This window comes from Ambystoma mexicanum, chromosome 4p (assembly GCF_040938575.1).
Source record: "Ambystoma mexicanum isolate Mex_15411 chromosome 4p, UKY_AmexF1_1, whole genome shotgun sequence".
Classification (NCBI taxonomy): Eukaryota; Metazoa; Chordata; class Amphibia; order Caudata; family Ambystomatidae; genus Ambystoma; species Ambystoma mexicanum.
The window spans coordinates 95,795,466-95,814,786 of NC_090927.1; the positions used below are offsets into that span (position 1 = coordinate 95,795,466).

Sequence of the window (19,321 nt, forward strand, 5' to 3'; positions counted from 1 at the left end):
CATTTGTTTCTTGGCTCTTTCATGGCAACAACACTTGAAAAAAGCGGCCATCTTCTAATCTCAGTCTATGTTCGGATAAGTGCAGCTTCCTGGTAACGTCCTACACATATCCTCTACCTGGGCTAGGGTGCGTGTAGCTTTTTCCTTGTTTCCAATCTGGCCCCAGAATCCCTGCTAGAGAGCATGTTGACTCTGTGAGGCTGCTAATCACAGTTCTGTGTCTATGATTCAGGCATCCTTTCTCCAACTTGCATGACTTCTCTGTGGCTACTATTCTTAAAATGTGTCCTTTGCGTAAGACAGAACACAAGTCCCCTCAGCGTGGACCTGTAACGTTGCCCTTGAAATGCCACTTGCTTATTATTCTGATTCCAGGACAGATGGAGGGGGTAAGAGGGGACTTCATCTGTTTATTGGAGCTGCTCCCAGGGCAATATATATATATATATATATATATATATATATATATATATATATATATATATATATATAATCTGTGGTTGCAATTGTGGTGAAGCAGGACAGGGTGCTGACCTACAATTCTTGGATCCATTCATTTCTTAGGTTTGGGTTTGGTCAAAAATAGGTTTGCGTCCTGGGCGCCAAAGTACCTTAAAATGGCTCTGCCCTATGTGGGTAACTTTTGTTTGCACTGATTGAAGCTGCAAGTATAGTGTTTTGTAATATTTTATTCAATTGTATATCATGCTGTTTTTTTGTATAGTGCAAGACTGCCAGGGATACATTCTCTGCACTAACCACCGTTTGGCCAACATAAAAGATTTAGCCGCGTGGGGGTCTGCAACTGGTAGCTCTTCAGATGTTTTGGACAACCACTCCATGATAGCTCACCATTGGCTAGCCTGGCGAAGGCTAATGGGAGGTGTCGTCCAAAACATCAGGAGAGCCGAAGATGCTAGGAGAAAATACCCAGAGAATGTCCATGTCTCAGTATCTGGAAGAGGTCCTTCTCAGTCATTTTAGCTGCTGCAAGCAGTCCCAGATGTGATCTTCTGGCCAGGCAGACGAGCAGCAGCCATCTTTGATCTCACATGACAGGCACGCAGAATCTACAGAAGTGGGTAAAGTCATTCAGTGAGTGGAGCACTCGCTTCAGAGGTCTGTGCGCAACCTGCAGTCACAGGTTCGAGTCCTGACAGAGCTATGTCAGTCTTTCAGTCGTCTGAGGCCTGTAAGTTCATTACCGCTAATTGTATACAAAAAAAATCGCCTCTGTTATCCAGTGGTCGAAGTGTAAAACACAAAGTAGTGGAACTCTGTTCCCGTTGCCCTGCCCCCTATTGTGCTCCCCCATACTTACGTCACCCCCAATCAAACCCCATAAGGTGCCATTTTACAACCGTTCTAGCAAGACTGAAGAACATACATTTAAATGACGGCCATTATTGTGCCCTTGTCACCTATAGCATGCAGCTTTATGCAGGCTCCTCTTCTGACTCCCCACCATTAGCACCCCTTAAGGGACATGCCCATGTCTATAGCCACACCCACCTCTCCCATTACCTGCAAAACTGTTGCACCTGGTTCTACGTTATTTAATCGCGGGACTTTTCATCGCAGGGTTTTTTACCGCAAATTTTTTGTTTGAAAAAAAAAACCCATCGATTTTTTTTTTTTTGTAGCACCCCAAACCCCCCCATTCACTTTATTTATTTTTTTATTCTTACACACATTTTTTACATTTTTTACCCCCCCCCAAAAAACAAAACAATGAGTTTTTTTTTAAAATAAATTCGCGGTATAAAACCCAGCGATGAAAAGTCCCGCGATCAAAGGACGGTATACTGTTGCACCTACAGCAATTCCATGCAGATCATTGCCTAGCTGGGCTTTTTGGTTGCTTGACAATGCGATTTATTTGCAAGCAGTCTATTGGATTGAAATAAACAACTCCAATCCAGGAATGCAAGATAGCACAGGGACATGTTACACTTGCTGGTTTTTGGCAGGCCACAAGTTCGAAACTCCAGTAGAGGAAAAGTTCAAAAAAATAATGTGCCTCCCCGGTAAAATAAAGGAACGATCATGGATTTCCCCAAAAAGTAACAGAACGTTTACCCTTTAGTTCCCGCCCATTTTGAACTACCCCTTAGTTCCCACCCACTTTGACTGTTGCTGTTATTTTGTTCATTTTCTTTCCAGAAGCACTACCACGTGTGGGTTCTTTCTGTGGAATTTCAGATACTCGCAGAACTATGCAGTGTTAGTAGGTCAGAATCTGGCGGATAATACGCTTTGATCTCAGCCCTGTGGGAGACTTGATGATGGTGGCAGCCATGTAAAAAGATGGCGGCTGCCATTGCAGCCAATCCCTCTGGACTCTGAATGACCTTTGCAAGCACAAACAAGATGCAGGACTGCGTCCGGCGCAAGAAATCCCAACGAAAATGGCCCATGTGTAGTAAAAAGCTGCCCATTGGGGGTATGTGTGCATACATCAACATTGAATTAAATTAAAAATTAAATTAAAATTGAAAATTAAATCTGTAGCATTTTCTGCAGACAACAAACTGAGGCCGGTAGCAGCATGAGAAATCCTGTTTCAAGAGTTTCATGAAAATATAGTGTTGTTATTTTTTGTTGTTTTTTAGTTTCGTTTTTTTAATTAAGATGTTTGGCTTATTACAAACCTTTCATCTCTCTAAAAACACATTACATGTTAACAACATTAAATGTCAATTCACAGATACAATTCAATACTGTATTAGTTAAAAACACCACACAAAACAATACCCTCATCTAAAAAAGCACAGTGCTTCAAATACAAACTCATCACAATACTGCCCACCTTACTCAATTCTTATACAATGTTTACTCACAAAACCTACTAGAAATAGATAAAATATCAATCAATAGTCACTAACCTTCCATTTCTTAAGGAACTATACCCTTTATAAAAAAAAAATGCTTCTAAACATCTTATTACACTAAAAAACAGACTAAAGTTTTCGGTTACATGCCTTTATAACTGAGCATTTTATAACGAATGCACATATAACGAAAATTATATAACGAAAAAACATAACGCATTTTTTTGGGGGGTCCCCACAAACCCCTCTTTTCCCACCCCTAAAAACCCACCCCAACCATTTCTCCCACAAGATTTAACCCTTTACCCCACCCCCACATACATTTTCGTTGTTTTTCATTTATCATTTTCGTTATATATTCATTCGATATAACATTTTCGTTATAATGACTGTATACCAAAGATTTCACCCTCTACAAGTAAAAACCACAATTCCTCTGCAATTAGATTAGTTGCCTTTGAAATTATTTTCCTTAAATGGCAAGTTCTGAAGTCATCAATTCTTTGCAAAAAAGCATAATGTGTTTTAGCGTTTCAATCTCCCCATTTTTCTGACACCATCTACAATAACTGTCTTTCACACCATCTTTCATTCGGGTGGCTAGCACTTCCTTCGCAGGGAACAAATTGAGTCGCAGTCGCATAAACTGGGTGCGGAAATGTTTACTAGGAAATTTTACCAAATATCTGGGGACCGTGCTGTAAGCTTGTTATTATATAAAGTCCTTAGTTGCGCTTTCACCTTAATAGTTTTAGTTGCTTCGCCATACAAAGAAATGTTGTCTTGGAAGGTTGCTTGAATCTTGTATTTTTATTAATGATTTCACTATAGTAAATATATGATCTCTTGAATAACCTCCATTAAACAAAAAAAATAAATTGAGTTCAGATATATTATATTCGCATTTCTCATTCGTCCTTGTGTTGCTTATTCAGTTCTTTTCAATACGAAAATGAAAAATAAATAAAGTATGGGTCTTATTCAATTTGCTCCTTGCCCCGACGCGTGTTTCCCCGCCAATAGTTCTAGCGCTTCTTCAAGAGACACAGTTGTGACCAAAAGAAACTATTTTTGTAATTATAATAGATCAAGTTTTCTCCTTTCTTTCTTAAGTTGATCTGAAATACATAGATTAAAAAGGGCAGAAATCGTGGGGCAACCCTGTTTCAAGCCTTTATCTGTCCGTATTACTCTTGAAAGGAGCCCCACTGAATGTAATCCCACTCTCAGTGAAGTTGTACAATACAGTGCCTGAATGGCTTGAAATAGATCTATTGGGCAAAGCCAACCTAATGTTCTGTCCAATAAAAGTACCCTTTCCACACTATCAACTGCTGCCCATGTTGTTATTATAACCCCCAAAACAAAGAGGGTCATCAGACGTGAGAGAGTGTGGGCAGCAAGCCTGAAGGGCACGCACCACCACAGGTTGTGTGCAGCGCATGTGCCAGAGGCTGTGTGCCTTTGGGCAAAGTGGTTTCTTCCTTCCGTCTACCCCCTGTAGTTGCCACATTTGCTGCTTGCAGTGCCACCTTCCTGCCCCCTCTGTGGTGATTCACCAAACACCAGCCTATAGACGCCTCACCCTGAAACAGGCCACGGCTTTGCTGTTCCTCCATGTTCTTATTGTTATCTGTATTGAATGGGCAAGCAGGCCTATAGTCTGGGGAGGATAGCTCAGGGGCAACGTGCTCCCCTTGGAAGCAATACCACAGGGAGCAACACAGGTTGATCCCCGGGTCCGTGCTAAGAAACCTCTGGGTATTAAGCGCATGATAAATATCATATCATATAAGAACCAACCCTGGATTCAAATCTAAATAGCCACCCAAACCGGAAGGAAATATCTGTTAAACATTATGTTTTTCCAAAAATCTACTTTTGAGCAGTCTGGAGCAGCATTATCAAATCTTGTATTCGAAAGTTGAGAGGTACTCGTCCAGAACCCCAGCTCATCACTGGAACCTAATGCACGCACAGGATCATACTACATTGGATTAGGATGGTCCTGATGAAGAGACCAATGAGACATGCAACATCTGCATGATTTTGATGATGAAACTGGTGAGTCCTGCCAACTCTGTATAACCTTGATGAAGTGAATGAGGAGTCTTGTAACATCTGAAGGATTCTAATGAAGAAATTGACGAGTCCCTGATTCAGAGACTGGTGAATCTCGCAATGGGGAGGGCTAGGATCAAACTGAAGCTACATGCACTTCTTCATTGACACATTGGACATTTTCCTTTTAAACAAAGCAACAACACTGAGCAGGACTGTTTGCATAATTATACCTTTAATTGTGTGAAAGAAAGATTTTCAAAAAGCAGCCTTTCTCACTTTTGCAATACATAGAAGTTATTTTGGCAATCTACTCTGAGAATTTTGCAAACCATATTTGTGTGGGAAACCACAATAGGTAGCAGAATAACTGTTATTCGTTGGGTCTATTTATTTGTGAATCTGTACCAGTACCAGACACAATGGTTAGTCACTTCTGGGTCCTTAAAGGATGATGCACACATGCGCACAAGAGGAAGCAAGCATTGGCAATGCCAACAGTTTGGGGTTCTGTATAGGGTCATGGGTGTTTTGGGCGGGGATGGGCTATGTGAGATTGGCATGGTGCAAAGAGGTAGACACAGACACAAGGAACCAGTTTCGAAAACCTGTATTCAAAAGAAGGGGTTGGGATAACTCCTAACTTTCCCTATTCTGTATGGGAGTAATCTCAGCCATAAAAGAAAAAGAATAATAGTCCACAGTCTGTCAGTCAAAAACAAAAGGATGTCTGCATCTAATCTAGGTTGCCCTCACTTCTAAAAAGGTACTGTGTAGGGGTTTGGACAACATAAAAAAGGGTGTAGTAAAGTGTAGTGGGGCAATTATTGACAAGAGAGCATGTTCAGGCTCTGCCCCCTGCCTTCCTCAGAAGAAACAAAATTATAAGATAAGAAAGGACACATTTGAAACTGCACTTTAAATTCTTCTGGAAATGCAGCTGACACAAAGAATAGTTTTGCGCCACACAATTAGGTAACAGAGAACGCATTAGCTTACACAATTAATGTGTTTTAAAATAGTATAGATTAGGTGACAGGAAGGCGTGTACACAAGATAGGCACTCACTACACAATTAGGGCATAACAATGGTAGGCAGGTAAAGGGTGCTGCTATCTATAGAAAGGGAGAGATAATGTGACAGGCATGTACCAGGAACTCAGTAGATAGCCAAATAAATGCAAAATAAATGTGTCCTGCAGAGGAAAATAACATGACAAGCAGTTGCCATTTTAAAACTGCACCAGCACAGCAGAGAATTAAATACTGCAGCTTTAAAGAACGGCCCCAGCTAAGCACACTATTTGTACAAATACATTTAATTCGGGAAAGTGCTGCGGCTAGCCAGATGGTAGCTGCCTCAAAGTAATGTCAAAGCCCAGGGCTCTGTAGGGGAGGGTTACATAGCAGAACAAAATACCATTGTGTGCATTCAACTGTCAAGGTAAATCAATTTGCGATAACAAGGCAGACTATTTGAAGTCCATGGGACAAACTGAACATCCCAGGAAATGTCCTAAGTAGTTGGCAGATTAATGTCTCAGCAATCGGCTAGGCGTGACAGAGAAATGCGGATGCAGCTAAAATGACAAATAATTACCATGCATGTGGTGAAAGCAGCAGGATTCATAATAACAGTATTCATAAATGTGTCAAGAACAGAATGGCAGTTACTGTTGCGAGGGTAGGAATGCCGCAATTATTAGAAGTTGGTCCTTGAAAGCTCAGGAAATCATGGTGGAAATAACATGGGCTGTTTTATTTTATTAAGAACAACAGCGATATGCTTGTCCTCTCCTTCCATCTACATAAAACATGTCCATTATGCCGCCAGTTCATGGAGAGTGTGACCGCATGTTAACTGATAAGCACATGTCCTTTTCACCGCAGAAGTAATTTAGAGCATACCAATAATATTTAAGCATAATGATGTAACACATTTTATGGGATGTTTTATGGGTGGGACCTTAGATAAAGAATTGTCCAATCATTATTGTTGAACATATAGAATTATATGTAGCTTAGTAGAGGTAACCATTGACCAGGAGCAATAGGTTTTCATAACTAAGACATCAAAATGGCTACATAAACTGCTGTTTCCTGTTGAGATGTGGAGAAAAACCATGAGTGAGAGCTTGGCTGTTAATCTTCATTTTCCCCCAGTTCAACATTGCAAGTAAAGCTGGGTTACCTTGCATTTGGCATACCGCAATCCACTCTGTTTTGTCTCATTTTTGGAAAATACCAGTTAGAGGGCCATGTGGCTTTTGACCTCTGTTTCAAAAGTAATGTTAGGATAGCACTGCAGTAGCTCTCTTCTCCAAAGTTCTTTCAATGAAAATGGAGCTGTCCCACAGCTATCTTACCCAAGCTTAAACTGCTCGGGATCACCAAAGTTACATAGACTTAAATGATTCTTATAACTTCCTTTCAGGCTTCTCCGGGCTTTCCTGTTCCCTAGATTCAACAGCCCTCTTGGTTTCCCAATTTACAGTTCCAATACTCTTCAGATGCTTTTGACTTTCAATCACTGGTTCACAGGTTTCACAAAGTTCAATTTAAAGGCTTTAAAACAAGATTCTTTCACTTTTGATTCTTACTCTTGTTTCAACAGGGGTTCCATTCCCCAACAATTCCACAACTTATCACAGTTCACCAATTCTTTGTATCAGAGACTTCTGAATGTGCACAGATTACTTTGCCCTATGCATGACCACTCCGACACGTTGGTTCTCATGGCATCATGCCCCAGGCACTCTGTCTCCAAAGTTCCTCTAATATTTCAAGGTCTCAGCTTGCTCTTCCTGTCTCGTGCAGCTCACCACTTGTGCTTTACATTTAGCTCCACTTCGAGCTTCGCACAGCTCCCCTGCACTTCGGAGAGATAACTTCACTTTCAACAAAGTCTTTCCACAACGTGTAAGCATACACGCTACCATTCCGTTACTTTGTTTCCTTTCTGTTCATACAATATTTACAGTTCACAATGGACAATTGACGCTTTCTCTTCAGCGCATTTTTCATCCTATGCTTGTCCTTCTCTGGCTACATTTTAAGTCTCTTGCGCTTAGCATCTTTCACCAATCGGGTTCCCTTCTGACTTTGAACTCACCAGTTGTGATCAGCGTAGCTGTTATGGGTTTTCTGTGTCAAGGTCAGGGACTCCTCGCTCGCCCATTCGACTCTCCGACACTCCTGGGCGGTCTCTCTGGCCCAGGGGAACAAACACCTTCAATGATTCTGTCCTTAAAGAGCAGCTTTGCAAGCCATACCCTTCTGGCTCCTTGGAGACACGGCTCCCTGGCTTTGCTTTCTCTGGCCCTATCAATCCACGACCTCTCCATGTCTCGGCACACCGTTCTCCACCAACCTCCGTTGGGGTGCTGAGGCCTTCTCAACAGCCTCTTTGCTCGGTCTCTGACTCAGGCTCCTTCTCCACCTCCAACTCCATCCCTGTATCTAATTTGTTCACTCCTTTTATACACCTGAGGAGTATTAACAGGCTTCAGGTGGCTACAATGTTCATTCCGTGCCTGACCTCACCTGACCTTGTTAACGGGACATTCATGAAAATAGTAGAGTCCCTCTATGTAGCTGTTCTATCGGGATGGTATTGTGACAGTTTAAACAAGGAGAGTTCAAGGACAATCAGGGGTATGGTTGAGAGTAGGCTGAGGGAAATATCAGGGTAGAGGGTGTTTGGAACAGGGGATACCATGTCTCAGCTTTGGGTAATCCCTCCCCAATCCTAGAGGACCCTCCACCCAGGTGATCCTACCTCGCTAGTCCGCCCCCAGGGTTGGGATCCAATAGTGACGTACCTTCGGGGACTGGGAAGGGAAAATCCCTCAGGTTTGTCACAGCAGGAATGGAGTGGTAATGGCCTTAGGGACTAGCATGACCCTGGGCAGTTAATAGGTGGGCAAATAATCAAACAACACCTACAAGCTTTGTGTCCCTCATTTGCCATTTATCCCTATCTGTACTCTAATGCAATAGTGTCGGCTTGTTGGTGGTGCTAAAGAAAGGACAGGACACAGATGATAAACTGTGCCTGGGGCTGCACTGTTAATAAAGGACTGGCAATTACTTCTGAAAAGCATTTAATTGCTAGCAACTGTGCTTTTCGTATGCATGTATTTTTGGGAAATTGAAATGGTGATGGGATGTTGGCACTGCATGTCAGGGGAGTGCTTTGAAAGGTAAAAGGGGCCAGGAGACAACACACCATCACAGCAGCCCTTAAGTGTCTGGTTTCAGTGAAGGGTAACGTTATGGCTGGTTTTAACATTGAGGTTTCAGCAGAAGGATCGCTCTGGAATGCGTAAAGAAGTTAGTTGCCCCAAACACCACATTTGGTCAAGAAGTCCCACAGAAAGAAAGCGACTCACAAAATAAAGCTTCTTTTTATAGCAAGTATACATCCAGGAGGTCTACTTGTTCAAGATGAAAAAATAGTCGCACTGCATTCTGGGAATTTTGGCCTTCCATTCAGGGAGGGCCAAATGCAGCTACAAAAATAATCTCGGTCTCAAGACGATAATATTAGAATTTAAATATTGTAAGGTCACATTGGGTGATTTGTGCACTTTACAAGGAAACTCCTTGAATCCTTATTATTGTGGCTCTCGGAAGCCAAAAGCAATATTTCTAATAACTGGATTTGAAAGGTATGTGGTAAATTGTCTAAATTGCTGGGTTAAAATCCTGGCTTCACTGCTAAACCAAAGTGTGTGATGCTGGGCAAATAATTAGAACAATCCCAACCACAGGATTACCATGCTGGCAAGTACTAGTAGAAATATGCATTTTGTCCTTCAATCCTATTATTTATAGAGGCAGTGCCATTGGCCTGATGGGCACCCCATGGCCCCATTTGCTGCCTACTTGGTACTAGTTCCCTCAAACATGTTTTTGCAGATAACAGCCCCATATAAGCATGGGCGTAGGACATGGGGCGGACAGGTGGGACAAATCCCCCCCCCACAATTATAATAGCATTTATCCCCCCCAGAATAAAAGTGTTTGTTGTGTCGTGTCGTGCGCAGTGCAGTGCACTGCACTGTCTGCAGTGCTTATACGTCTGCAGGTTGCTGCAGCCACCCCATCAGCGTGCAAAAGTAAAAGTTCTTCTTCAAACTGTCTGCAGGCTAAAGGTACATTTGCTTGCAGCTCGCTCATGCGTGCCACCCGCCTGCGCATTTAGAACGTGCCCGGGCCGCTGGGGAACAAATTGCACGGGCCCCAGTGCAGTGCGCTTCTGCGCAGCCTCAGCCTGCATTTCCAGAACGAAGGGAGAAGCCAGGCAGTGATGCGTGCTCTCGTTCTGTTGAATGAGAACTTGAAGGGTGGGCCGGCCTACGCTGACGGCGTTATCGAGGAGGGAGAGAAACAGACTCTACTCGTCAGCTACCTAAGGTAAGTCAAGTGTCCTGTGTGTGTGTGATGTCGTGTTGGCAGTCGGGCCCTGCTGGGCAGATACAACAGTCGTTTCTTAACTTTCCTGTTTGAGAAGCATATGTGTGTCACATGCTTCTCAAACAGGAAAGTTACGAAACGACTGTTGTATCTGCCCAGCAAGGCCCGACACAACATCACACACACACACACTGTGTGTGTATATGTGTGTGATGTTGTGTTGGGCCCTACTGGGCAGATACAGTCATAACGTAGGTGGGGGAAAGTAACCAGGTGTCTGCCTGGAGTTGTGGGGTACACCGTACACGCCAAGCTGGCAGGGAATGTCATCTAGTCGTTCCGGGCTCTGTGCACAGGGCCCATGCTCCCTGACCTGGTTCAACTATAGTCCTTCTGGGCAGGCGTAGCACCTCCTGGCCTGAGCCTGCTAGCATTGATTTAGGGTCCCCTTGCCAACTCCCAGCAGATCGGACAGGTGCGATTTTGATCCGGCTCGTCCCAAATGACATGAGGGAGTGGGGCAAATACCTTGTGAGACTTAGACAGGTCCCTCATGTTCATCCACCCCGCCTTTTCTATTCCGCTGTGTCACTGGGTGACGGCCACCCCAGCCCATCTCCTTCTGGTTGCTGAAACTCTGAGGCAGCTGAGGCGTACCTTTCGCCATTCCACAGCAGGCTGGCAGAACTGAAGCCGCCATATTGTGCGTTTGTGCAGAGACTGGTCATCATTTGCGACATGTATCTTTCATTGCAGTACAAACTCAATCGAAACCAGTGAGTCACAGTTTAAAATAAGCAATCAGCAGAACGCCTGCACATCATAAGAGGGGAAATTATGTTATGCAAATGCGGTAAGAGAGTGGTCATTGCTGAGTTCCTGTTTGAGAAGCAGATAGGGGGGCAATTTTACAGCATCATAATGTTTGTAATTGGGCACCGGGGCACTTTCTCCGTTTTTCTGAAATTGAGGCCCTCTTTAAATGAGACTGGACGTTTCTTTGAATCCCAAACTATGTGGGCTGAAGCCGGGGCGTGGGGGACCGGTCACAGAAGCAAAGGGGGGTTGGGGCAGAAAGAGAAATGTGAAATGGCAGAGAATGAAGGGCCTGGGAGATTGGAGACAGGGATGAGATGGTAGAGGAAGGGACCTTTGTGTGGGCGAGTGAAACAGCAGGAAAGCGAAGGGGATGGGGAAAGATGGGGAGAGGAAGACAGGAGGAGGACACTCATTAAATGAATGGAGAAAGAAAGAAAGAGATAGAGAAAGAAAGAGAGAAAGAAGGGGCAGGAGAGCAGACCAGAACATGGAGGAGAGGGGTGTAGTGGCTGGGGGTGAGGATCGGAGTAGGAGAGGTCTTTAAAGAGAGAACTCACTTGGAGAAGAGGGGGCTAAGCACAAGGTACCGAGAAGCGGCTCGAGTTCTATGTGCAGAGAGAGGGGCGCGCGACATGATGGCCGTGGATACATGAGCACCGTGGAAACCAGGGGAAGGGGCGACAATGAATTGAGGACAGGGGAGGCAAACTCGAGAAAGCCTAAAGGGCGGGCGGGGTGGTAAATAAAAGGACAGAGAGTGACTAAGCATGTCGGCGCGGGAGGAGAGGGTAGAAAGAGGGGAGGAATATCAGCCTGTGCAAAGGTGAGTAAATAACATTTCCTCATTGCCAGCAGTAATGAAGCTGTGGCTATAATATCAGAGCCGTACAGAAAAAGAATATGTTTAATTAGTCTTGGAAAACATGCCTAATTGAAATGAAATGTACAGCAATCCGCCGAGTTAAATGTACCAGTTGAATTCATGTACCCTTTTTTAAGCCGAAAATCAAAACAAACCATATTCCCTAAAATGTTATTTAAGGAACAAATGAAAGCATGCTACTGGCATTCGGGATGAAGTGTGCTGCCTACTCCCAGCATCTGGGATGGCAGCGCACTCTTTAGAGGAGACCTCCTCCTGGCTGCATAGTGGCAGGGCGCACTGTGGGTGGTAGTAACTCCTGAATGGCTGCAATAGATGGGGGTTAGGTTTTCTATAGATGGGGGTTAGCTTTCTTGATTAGCATTGAGTGGCATCGCATGAGAACATATTTATCTTCTGAAAGAGGGACACCTACATGGAGCAGGCCCCGCAGCAAGGAAGGTGTGGACCAATACAGACATTAGAGGAAAACGGGGCATTCTGGAGTGAACTCAGGGGGTGCATTTGTCCTAGGTCAGTAGGCTGGGTCCCGTGCAACCATTGTGGGCCTTGGCTGTCTTTGAACTTTATGGCACTGTCTGCAAATTGGTGTGCGAAGTGCTTCTCAAGTGCACCCGGCAAAGGTTGTGTGGGGACATGGAAAATGCATGATAAATGTGGATGGCCCAGAAACTAAACTAAATCATGTCCTCGGTGCTGTTGGATCCCGATGCATTTCCGGTGATAGAAGAGTGGCTCAACTAATTGAGTGCAGAATTTGTGCTTTCAGGGCTTGAAGGTATGTCTCTTTGACCAATGAAGCCCATCCAAGCAAAGTGAGCACTGGTCACCCCCCTCTGAGCCCAGAACAGTAATTACCAAGGCCTTAGGTGAGATTAATTAATTCATCTTTTATAACATACTGGGGGACCCTGTAGCACTTACCCCCCTGAGTCTGCCCCCCTCTTCCTTGTCACTGCACTTGCACATTCTGAATATCCCAAAGCCTAGTAGGACCGCTGTTTGGTTTATTATTTATTCATTACCTTTCCATTGTTTATTTGTTCCCTTCCCTTTTGCCTTGTGGCACTTTGAAACACTGTTTTTGTTGTATAAGCGCTGTATAAATATCCAATATATAAAAATAACACATATATATAAAACACAATAAATAAATTAAAAAAGCAAAGTCCCCAAGATGTCCTCTGTCCCCCCCAGATTTTATGTGTCTCCTACGCCCCTGCACATAAGTACGTTTGCCCCCTCCCGACATATGAAGTGTTAGCATCTCCTCACCCCCCTGTCCACCCTGGAAGTTTTGGTCTGGTTTAGCCCCTGTACGTACGTCTGGATGGCTTGAATGGTGCAGGAGAACCAAAGCAGTGTTTCTCCTCCCTTGAAACCAGCGGGGACGCTGAGCTTCATCTGCAGCCCCCTCCCATCACCTGCCCTCGTGTTCTCCTCCCAGGGGTACTCACACCACAAGCTACTTTAATCGCTCCAATTAGAGCCAATGAGTCTCTCCCTAGTCTCGGTGGAGAGGAAACCTGTTATCTAAGAGCTGTAATTGGCTGGAATTGCTCACCCCTGTAGGAAGCAGTAATGGAGCCACACCGTCTCTGCGCTACAATTTTAGCAGCCTACGGTCGGGCCGCGACGTGCACGCATGTTACCTATAAAATAATGCCCTCAAGGCCAGGAATTTACTTGGGCAGGACTTCCCTAACTGAATGATAAACACAAGCTACAGACAAACCCAGAAGTTTTTTTAAGGCTATGAAGCAGAGATGGAAGTGTAATATAAATCATTGGTAGGGCGTACCACTAGATTGTTTGCTTTTTACAGAGCCTTAGTTCAAAGGCTCAAGAAAAGCGTCCGGGCACCTTCTCTTTCTCTCGAGCCAAGTATGGAATCGGCTTAGGCCGGACATTCAAGCACGTTCCGTTTCCCAGGTCTCAGCTAGGCAGATACACACACAGCATCAGTGGCTCTGCAGTTCATTAAGGTGCTCAGGTTGCAAACACATTTCTTTCACCAGTGGAAGTCAAAGCCTTTCATACGCATGATGGACCATTTCCGACTCAAAGAGCTCGCAAAGCTCCAGTTACCTTGCAAATCTGTGCTAGTTAAAGTGAGCGACACAAAGCGCCCATTTACAGATGTGTTGATCCATGATGACTACTATCTGGATGTGCAAAAAATTAAAGTTGCTGTATGCCACTAATCAATTGTTTTCAACATCATGAATAAGAAAGAGTTGGAGGTTTGCGACAAAGACTTCATTTCACAACATATTTTATTACAGGTCTTAAATCAGTGAACCTACAGTGGGGTTAAAAAGAGTTTTCAGGTTGGCATTATGTTGCATTCTGGGATTTATAATTTCCCAATTCAGGATGTGAAAATTAAGGCCACAATGATATGCTTTTGGCTTATCATGTTGCTATAAGGATTTACATGTTGTCATGTGGCTTTATTATGCACACTTGTACGTAAACTCTATAAGACATTATTACTGTAGGCCTTGAAATCCAAACTATTTGTACCAAGTAAAGCTTGGAAGGTTCAATGTGATTTTACCGAAAACTTTAACAGAGAAGCATGTTTTACCGAAACAATTTTACCGAAATAGTCACAGAATTATTTTTTACTTTTTATTTTGTGGGGTCCCCCACCATGCCCCCCATTTCCCTATGTGTGTAACCCCACCCAAACCCCTCACCACCTGTTTTAACCCCTTACCCCACCCCCATATATATTTACAAAATAAATTAGTTGTTTTTTTGATAACATTGTTTCGGTACAAAAATGCGTCTCTGAAAAAGTTTTCGTTAAAATCACTGGATACCAGCTTGGAAGGTATGTAATCAAAATTGCAGAGTGGTTTCAAATCGCTGCTTCACTGTTCAGCCAAGGTTTGTGATACTGGTCCCCCCTACCCGTACTGCCCCTCTCACACCACCCCCCCCATCTGTCCGGCCAGCCCACTCCCTCTGTTTTGGATGCAGCCAGAGTACCACATCATTTTTTCCACTGCCACCATTGCTTTGAAGTAACGACCACTAGCCTTCTTCTTCACCCCCACTCTCAATACATTTCTCACATGGTACGGGTATCCTGTGAGGACACTCCGTGAATGGTTATCTGTACTGAGCAGGAAATCTGATAGACTTTCTGTATTTTGATTCCGGGCAGAGTTGCCGCACGTGCTGGTAGCAGGCGTAGTCCATAGGAATCCATTGTAGCGACCGCTGCATTACTTATCCGTGCTGCGCGCACCTGACAGAGTTCCTAACGGTTTATCCCCATGACACGGTCACACACCTGTGTATAGGTGCGCTATAAATAAAATGTCATATCATATCACGCCCGGATTCCTGAGCCTCTGACCGCTACATGCGGTCACTCAAGAGAATTCCAGGGTAAATAAACGGAGTGCCGAGGCACATGCAGTCTGGGCCTTTCTAACATGGCAAAGTGCGGCCACACACAGTCATTCAATCTCAGTTTGTCATCTGTGCTGCAGAGCAGCCACTTGGAAGTAGACGGAAAGTAATATAATGACACATTTGGTACACCGTCCTGTTGTGTAATAATATGCGGGAAGCTTCAGTGTTAAAGGCTCAACACTTTCTTGCGGCATCAATACCAGCAATTGCAGGAATCATTAACATACATCCATAAAGCCCTGGGGCAACTGGCCCTCAACTGTGCTGGATGATAACTTGCCACACTGTCAGAAAAGGAGTTTAATTTCTCTGTAGAGAGGAGCGCTGGGGAGCTCGACTTGCTCCGTGTTCTCTCTGCTCCCGTAATGACGGCTTCGTGCTCTCTCTCCTCTTCCGGGTCGCGTGCAACCTCTCGCGAGACTTGTGGCCCCGCGATTATCTCTACACTTCCCTTGGACCACCGCCCCCCACTCACTCAAACACAGGACAACCCATCTTTTTTCACATTTTCAGTATACATTTTTTTTGCAAATTCTCCTATTTTAAATACTACTTAAGTTCAAAGCTTCTCCTATTCCCAAAACATGTTTCAGAATCCTCGGATTTCCTTTGTGAGGTGCCTACAAATCCAAACAAAATGACTGAGTCATTCAACAGCACTATTTAGCAATAAAAGCACACTTACTTCTATAAAAGCAGAACCATCCCATTAGGTTAAAGTCATTTTTTTTACAGCAACTTCTACTCTTCACCAATCCTCCACCCCTTTGGCAAACACAGTGTACTCACATGTTCAGTGCATCAAAGCAACGTCTATAACATGTAAGGGTGCAAGAGTAAGGCTTGGAAACCAACGTGGTATGTTTTTGGTTATAAACCTTCATGAACCAGTAAAGGTTTGGGAAAATGCCTCTATATCCCTAAAACTAGGAAGGGGTTCCCTGCCTCAAAGAGAACTCGTGAATATGTCAAGATGTCAACATAAAAAGTCTGTTACTGTCGTGTTAAAAAAACCTACTTCTGTCCCCAACGCTAACAACCTACATCTTCCCAATTAAAAGGGTTCATGGCAACTCTGGCCAACAGAAAAGTTCCCAAAGTCTCGGGTGATCACAATTGAGAAAAATAAATGCTCCTCAATATATAACTCCAAGGATTAGGGTTTTGCTCCTTTCTCCTGGATTCCTTCTGGTTCTACTTTCCTTTCTTTGTGTTCCAGACCCAGTATTTTTGTAGGCGACGGTGCTTTTATATTATATTTTCACAAGGGTGTGAGTCCCAGACTTGCAGTTCTTTATCATACCAGCTTGGTGGACTTCCCTGCCACGCATAGGTTTTCTTCTTGTCTGTTTTACTTCCAGGGTTCTTGACCCCCTTATTCTCAACCTCTGATGTAGGTGTGAGTCCCAGACTTGCAATGTGTAATTGCAAAAGCATGGTTTACTCTCCTGCCAAGTATGAGTCCTCTCGTGGACTATCTCTGTTTCTCTCAGGGTCCCAGACCCTCTTATTCTTCGACTCTTATATGGACACAGGACCCAGACTCGCAAATATTCTATTGCAATGACTTGGTTTACTCTCCTGCCAAGCATGTGCTCCCTTCTGTATTGTCTCTGCTTCATTTGGGGTCCCATAGAATCCTATTCATTCGTTCTCATGTGGGTGCGGATCCCAGAGTCACACTGTGTTGTTGCAATAGCTTGGTTTACTCTCCTAACAACCATATGCACCCTTCTGCCCTCTCTCTGCTTCTTTCAGGGTCCCAGACCCTCTTAATCTTGTTCTACGGTTGCTCCCCGAGACCTCTTGGACCTCCAGCACCTTTTACTCTGCCTGTGTACCTGCTCCTCTGGTGCTCATCTTCTGGGCAACAGTGCTTCCCTCTGAGGCTCCGGCAGCATTCTCTGCAGTCAGCGGCATCCCTGACTATTAATCTTTATTCTGGTATCCCATCTCGTTGCGGGTCGCTCCGCCAATCCCTTCTGCCTTCTCGGGATGGGGCTTTGCTCTTTGGCAGCTGGCCAGACCTGGGGATGCACGGTGTTTTGGTTGGGCAGTGTGAAAAGGAGCCCCACCTCCTCTGACCGCTTTCTCGCTCCCGTTCGGCTGCGTGCTCGGCGTCTCTGGTTCCATGCATTCCGGGTCGGCGTTTCCCGGACTTCCTCACTGGAAGATGGCTCTCTCTCTTTTGGTTTCCCTCTACAGTTTTGTATTTCCCTGAGCCAATCAAGTACGGTGAGAGACTAGACCGTTCACTACGGTTCCTGGGAGTGATCATCATGCTCCTTGTCCTCTTCTTCTTCACAGTACTTATATTAGAGCTATATGGGAAGCATTTGGTATTTCCAGGGCTGCTGGTTAGCTCTAACATATTATGTTGGATAGCCTCACAATACCAGATATTAACACAGTCTGGGAACAGGGAAGTAGACTTTGCTTTGGGGAAGAAGGAAGGGTCTACTGAATCAGTTGAATACCACGTTCTCTGGAAATGGTCGTTCCTCTCCCATGTGATCCTTCCACGGTGCACCACCCCAAGGGGGACTATTGTACTGTGGACGCACCGCCCCTCTACCTATGGGAAAGGTCTCCCGTTAGGCGCGAAGGGATAACATCCTCAGATTCGTCAGAAGCACAAAAAGTGACACACAATCGGCTGTGTGTGATATGCATATGCCTCATGCCCTATTCAAAAATCTTTGTTTGCATTCCTTCACTTTTTACGCGTCATCCTAAGAAATGAAGAATAAGGTCATGCTGGTATAAGATTGCGAGTGTGGTATGACGCTCATGTAATAATACATTATGGTCAATTGCTTTTCTGAATAATTTACAGGCTAATTTCTGCTGTTCACGATGAACCATGGTTTCTAAAAAAACAAATTTGCTTTTGGGAACATATCATAATGAATGTGATAGTCAGATGCAATTTGTTCCACGGAAATCATAAAAGGCGTTTCCGATTCCTTCAAAAAAAAAAAAATCAATAATTGATAAAACTGGCATAAAGTAAAATGTTACCAGACATCTCAACAGTGAAGATCCATATTGCTTCAAATCCATGCATAATTAGGTCGACCAAATTAGGCAGGAAATTTGCGCCCATAGAAATACCTTTTATTTGTTTATTTATTTGTTAGAGTCATGTGCTTGGAAGAACACTCTTTGAGATCATAATCAAGAATCAGAATCAGGGGTTCACTTCTTGATTGCCCCGCTCAGCCGCTTTTACCCAAACTGTCCTATGGGATGCTGATGTATAATGAGTTGACATGACGTGTCAATAGTAGAAATATCCTTAATCCATCTTTAAAGCTTCCACCTTACTTTATCTGTTGTGTCTTTGGTGAAAGGTTCCTTTCTTGCAATCAATTGCTGCAGAAAATAGACTGCTTTTATTTAAAGTGGTTGAAAAAAACTCCTCCGTTGGAAGACAATCGGCCTTCCTGTTGGTCGTCTAATTCTTTTCTGTATTTTGGGGCGACAATAAAAACGTTTTGGGATGGTGTAGCCATGAGAATTCCTCTGTCCTTGTGATAATGTCAGACCCCTGACCTCATCAGGAGGGGATAGCCTGGGGTGGGGCGACCACCAGGGCGAAATTCAGTATCGGTCCTACTCCAGAAGGGGACTGTGTCAGCTGGGAGCGCCTCGATTCCTGTCCCCTCCCCATGTGCCAACTTGTATATATGCAGAACCAAATTGCATCACACCTTACCTATCACCCAGAAACCCAACATGTCAGGAAGGGGAACACCCATGAGGCAGAGAACCGTCAGCACCCCACACAGAGACTTCTGAATCCAACGGCTGACTTCTGAATGCTCCGGCTGAGAAGAAAGAAACCAAACGGAGAAACCGGAGAAAGAGAGACCCGGTT

General features: G+C 44.2%; 1 protein-coding gene across 2 annotated transcripts in view; it reads left to right on the plus strand.

Annotated features, from left to right (window-relative positions):
* The window catches only part of LOC138453022 (probable G-protein coupled receptor 139), a 258,219-nt gene that overhangs the window by 8,044 nt on the left and 230,854 nt on the right, over positions 1–19,321 (plus strand). The window contains exon 1 of one of the 2 annotated variants that reach the window (XM_069605438.1): positions 10,207–10,310. The exons of the other annotated variant lie outside the window; for it this stretch is intronic. The gene's annotated coding sequence lies outside the window, so the exon portion shown is untranslated. Of the gene's footprint in view, positions 1–10,206; positions 10,311–19,321 lie in introns of those variants that run through there. 2 annotated transcript variants of the gene reach the window in all.